Genomic DNA, 6,146 nt, shown 5'->3' on the forward strand with positions numbered 1-6,146 from the left:
GCGTTGGACTCTGCACTGACAGTGTGGAGCCTACTTGGGATTATCTCTCTCTGCGCCTCCCCTGCTCATGCACTCACAACTCTCTCTCAAAATAAATTAAAAAAAAATTGTAATAAAACACGTATGGAATAATCACATGAATTTTCTTCTTGGATCTATAAATATGTTGAATTATATTAATAAATATCTAACATTGAACCATCCTTGCATTTCTATAATAAACCCCATTTGGTTATGGTTTATTATTTTCTTTAATGTTGCATTTGAGTCTGTTTGCTAATATTTTATTCCCGATTTTTTAAATCAGTATAAATGATATTGGTCTGTAATTTTATCTTATGTGGGGTATCTTTATCAGCTTGAAATGTCAATGCTAACCTACTTCATATAAAGAATTTAGAAGTTACCTTTATTTTCTCTACTCTGGAACAACTTATAAAATAGTAATGGGACTATTTTCTAAGATTTGGTAGAATTCTCTTGTGAAACTTGAGCTTGGTGTTTTGATGTGTGATAGTTCTTTAATAACATTCTATATTTCTTCCTTGAAATTGATTAACTTTTTATCTTGGGAGAGTCAATTTTGGCCAACTATATTTTCCTAACACATTATCCATTTCGTTAGGTTTATAAATTTCTTTGCATAGGGCTGTGTATGTAAAGGACTGTTTTATGACTTTCTGGCTTCCTCTGTATTAGTAGCTACTTTCCTCTTGTCATTTCTTATTCCACGTATCTCTGCTTTCTCCTTAGTTAAATTAGCTAGTGGCTGGTCTATTTTCTGACTTTATGCAAAAAGCCAGAATTTTTATTTTTTTGATCTATTTTCTAGTTCTCTATTACTTCCTGCTTTTATCTTTGTTATTTTCTTCCTTGTGGTTTCTTCTGGTTTTTTTTTTTTCTAACTTGAATTGGGAATTTAATTAATTTTAATTCAATTCAATTGATTGTTTAATTTTATCAACATGGGTTTTAGGGATATGAATTTTTCTTGGCTATATGAATATTCCTTGGGATATGTGTTTTACGTATATCCCATAGATTCTGATATGCAGCAATTCTGTAACTTCAGTAATTCCCTTATACCCAATCATTGTTAAATATAAGGTTTTTAAGTTTTTAGGTGGAAAATTATGCCAGTTATCAAGTTATTGCATCTCATATCCAAATTCACTCTTCATTGCCTGCTCTGTGAAAATGGATATGGGCCCTTTAAATATTGTGCCTTTGTCAGTTGGCACACATTTAGCTTTGACAGTAGAGGGCGCTGGAGAGACAACGAGGAAGGAATTTCCATTTACTCATTCAGTAGGCTTCCTCAGCATGGGTAGCTTCTCCAAGGTTGGGTCCTACAATACACAGGAGCTAACAGCACCCAGCAAGCAGCAGCCTCCCCAGGCACAACCCTGTCAAGTAGTTACATAGTAAAATGGCTATCATGAGATGCCTCCTATGAACAGTTCCCAGAACCCTATGGGACAAATTTCTAGCCATTCCTGGAGTGTAGATTTCCAGCAACTTCACTGGTGCAGCACAATAATAACCTCTCTGCCATTCACAGATCCAGGGCCATGTCCTCTCTAAGAAGGTCTGGCTCTTAATCCTAGAGGGGCCCCTTCCTTAAAACACACTCTCTCAGTCCTAGGGGGCATAGCTGTTTCTTAGTTGGCCATTCTTCTGTTCTTTAGATTTCCTTTCTCCCTTCCATAAAACTGAAATATCTAATACCAGGATTTTTTGCTAGGTATATGTTGCCACAATATTTAACAATAAGCCTACATCTAGCATCACACTTAATGGTGAAGAATGAATGCTTTTTCCCTATGATAAATAATAAGTAAGGATGCCTGCTCTCACCATTTCCATTCAGTATTGTAATACCTGCATTAGTGAAGCTAGGCAATGAAAGCAAAAAATTGGACAAGAAGAAGTAAAATTCTCTTTATTCACAGACAACATGATCATCTATTTAGAAAATCCAATGGAATCTCTAAAAGAACTACTAGAACTTGGGGTGCCTGAGTGGCTCAGTCGGTTAGGTGTCTGACTCTTGATTTTGGCTTAGGTTGTGATGTCATGATCTCATGGTTCATGGGATTGAGCCCCACATCAGGCTCCATGCTGACAGCATGGAACCTGCTTGGGATTCTCTTTCCCTCTCTCTCTCTCTCTCTCTCTCTCTCTCTCTGTCCCTCCCCACCAAAAAATAAATAAGTAAACTTAAAAAAGAAAAAGAACTACTAGAAACTAATAAATGACTTAGCAAGTTTGTAGGATGCAATATCAACATACAAAAATCAATTGTATATCTATGTACTATCAACAAACAAGCAGTAATTGAAATTATAAAACCAATACTATTTTCAAAAGCATCTAAAACTGAAGTCCTTAGGGATACATCTGATGAAAAGTGTGCAAGACCTATGCCCTCAAAAGTACAATGCATTGCTGATAAAAATTAAAGAAGATGTAAATAAAGAGAGATATACCATGTTCATGGGTTGGAAGAGTCAATATTGTTAATATGTCAATCTTCCTCAACTTTATCTATAGATTCTATGTTATCTCAGACAAAACCCAACACGTTTTCTTTTTGGTAGAAATTGAAAAGATGATTCTAAAATTCACATGGAAAGGCGAAGAGTCAAACCTACTTTGAAAAGAAAGAACAACATTGGAGGATTAATACAGCCTAATATCAGGACTTCTTATAAAGTCCTTCTTATAAGGCATTAGGGGTGGCTAGGTGGCCCAGTCACTTAAGCGTCCAACTTCAGCTCAGATCATGATCTCATGGTTTGTGAGTTCAAACCCCATATCAGGCTCTGTGCTTATATCCTCTGTCTCGCTCTCTCTGCCCCTCCCTCTCTAGTGTACATGCACTCTCTCTTTCTCTCTCAAAAATAAATAAACGCATATAAAAAACAATAAAGTTATAGTAATCAAGATAATATGGTGTTACCATCAAGAGAGACAAACAGATCCATGAGACAGGGTAGTAAGTTCAGAAATAGACACCCACGTGCACGTGGACAACTGTCTTTTTTTTTTTTTTTTTTTTTTTTTTTTACAAAATGTGAAGGCAGGTGGGTCTTTCAACAAATCTTGCTGAATAAATGGATACGTATATTCAAAAACAAAAACAAGGGGCACCTGGGTGGCTCAGTCGGTTAAGCATCCAACTTCAGCTCAGGTCATAATCTTGTGGTCTGTGAGTTCGAGCCCCATGTCAGCCTCTGTGCTGACAGCTCAGAGCCTGGAGCCTGGTTTGGATTCTGTGACTCCCTCCCTCTCTGTCTCTCCCCTACTCACGCTTGCTCTCTCAAAAATAAATAAATATTTAAAAATATTAAAAAACAAAAAACTTTGATCCATACTTCATACTATACACAAAAATTCACCCAATGTGGGTAATAGGCCTAAATGTAAACCCCCAAACTCTAAATCTTCAAGATGAAAACATAGAAGAAAGCCTTTTTGCCTTTGGATTAGGCAGAGATTTCTTATATATGACACCAAAAGCATGATCCATAAAAGCATACGTTGATAAACTGGACTTTATAAAAAATTTAAAACTCTGCCTTTTCACAAGACACTGCTAAGAGAATAAAAAGATCAGGTAAAGACTGGGAGTCAGTAACTGCAAGCCATATATCAGATAAAAGAGTTGTATCCAAAAAATATAAAGAACTCTCAAACTCCATAATACGCAAACAACCCGATTTACAAATGGGCAAAGGATGCGAACTTATGCTTCACCAAAGAAGATATACAAATGGCAAATAAGCACATAAAAAATGGTCAACATCATTAGTCATTCGGGAAGTGGAAATTAAAACTACAGTGAGATATCCACTATACATCTATCAGAATGGCTACTATTAAAAACTGACACCAAACAAGTGTTGGTAGGGATGTGGAGGAAGTAATGTTTTCATACAATTCTGGTAGGAACGTAAACGGTAACACCACTTTGGAAAATAGTTGGGCAGTTCCTCCGAACAAACAAAACCCAAAGCCATTCATTCTCCTACTAGACAGTTACCGAAGAGAAAGGAAGACATGTGCCCATACATAGACGTGTACATGAACGTGCACAGCAACTTGACTTGTAATTGTGAAAACATGGTGTATCCATCCACACGTTCAACAAACTGCCATGTCCATACAATGGAAAACTATTCATTAATTAAAAGGAATAAGCCTTACAATATGGATGAATCTCAAAATAATTATGCTGAGTGAAAGAAGCCATACCAATAAAAGACTCCATGTTGTATATATTCATGTACAGAAATTTTTAGAAAATGCAACGTAATCTGTAGTGACATAAAGCAGATGAGTGGTTGCCTGAGGACTGGTGACTGGGGAGGTGCAGTAGAGAGGGATTAATTACCAAGGGGCATAAGGAAACTTTTTGGAATAACGGACATATTATCTTGATTACAGTGATGGTTTCACAGCTGTATACACATGTCAAACTTATAAAAATGTACACTTCAAGTGTGTGCATTGTAATGTATTTAGTTATTTAGAAATCATGCTGACTGCTGGCGGAAGAATGTGTTGTAGGATGAGGCAGGAGAAACCACAGCAAGTTCAGTTAAAAAGGTTTTGCAGTAGCCAAGGTGAGAGGAAGTGGTGATGGCAGCAGACAGAGAAAAAGAGCGATTCAGACTACGTTTAACGGATAGAATAAAGAGGACTTGGTAATGGATTGGGTGTGGGAGAAGAAAATGGAGGAATCACTGATAAGTCTTGGGTTTGAGGCTTGAGCAATTGGGTGGATTACGGTGCCATTTGTGGAGGATGAAAAAGACTAAAAACCAGTTTGGCAGCGTGGGGAGAATTGAGTTTTTCAAGGCCATGTGTTCTTGGAATTCCCATCTGTGGTCTGAACTGCATCGGGAAATGCCCGATGTGTGAGTTAAAAATGCTGATTGCTGGACTCCACCTCAGACCAAATCAGCATCTCTGGGAAACTGTGATCTACAGAATCTCCCCAGGCCACTGAAATCCATACTAAACTTTGATGGCTACTGGATTTCATTTCTCCCTTCCCCTTTTCCCTTCTTCCCACTTTTTTCTTTCTCACTTGCCAGTTCGCCCTGAAGAATGAGCTTAGAAGGGGCGCCTGGGTGGCTCAGTCGGTTAAAGCGTCCGACTCTTGATTTCAGCTCAGGTCATGATCTCATGATCATGAGATCAAGCCCCACATCAGGCTCCACAACGAGTGTTGAGCCTGCTTAAGATTCTCTCTCTCTCCCTCTGCCCCTCTCCCCTGCTTACTCTGTCTCTCTCAAATAAAAAAAAATTTTAAAGAAAGTTAACTAAGAAGGCACTGCAAGTTTAACAATTGTAAACACATAATACCTAACAACAAAGTCCCAAAATTCATGAAGGGAAAACTATTAAGTGAACGAATAAATGAGCTCAGCAAGGATGCAGGAGACTTGACCAATATACAAAAATCAATTGTATTTCTATACACTTGTAATGAACAACTTGAAAGGGAAATTAAGACAATAACTCTACTTGTAAACAGCAAAACATGCAATATACAATAGGATGAAAAAGAATAAAATACTTAGGAATAAATTAAAAAAAATTTTTTTTTAATGTTTTATTTATTTTTTGAGAGAGCGAGCATGATTGGGGGAGGGGCAGAGGGAGAGAGAGACAGAATCCAAACCAGGCTCCAGGCTCTGATCTGTCAGCACAGAGCCTGACACGGGGCTCAAACCCACAACGTGAGATCATGATCTAAGTTGAAGTCGGATGGTCAACCGACTGAGCCACCCAGGCTCCCCAGGAATAAATTTTTAAAGAGTGCAAGTCTTACACACTGAAAACTACAAAATATCATTGAAAGGAATTTGAGGCATACATAAACAAGTGGAAAGATATCCATGTTCTTAAATTGGAAAGCTTAATATTGTTAAGATGGCAATATTCACCTGATTGATCTATAGATTCAACACATTTCCCATCAAAATTCTTTTTTTCCCCCAGAAATGGACAAGCTGGTAAAATTCGTGTGGATATATAAGGGACCCAGAATAGCCAAAACAATCTTGAAAGGAGAACAAATTTGGGGGGCTCATACTTCCTAACTTCAACACTTACTATGAAACTACAGTAATCAA

This window comes from Leopardus geoffroyi, chromosome A1 (genome assembly GCF_018350155.1).
Source record: "Leopardus geoffroyi isolate Oge1 chromosome A1, O.geoffroyi_Oge1_pat1.0, whole genome shotgun sequence".
Taxonomy (NCBI): Eukaryota; Metazoa; Chordata; class Mammalia; order Carnivora; family Felidae; genus Leopardus; species Leopardus geoffroyi.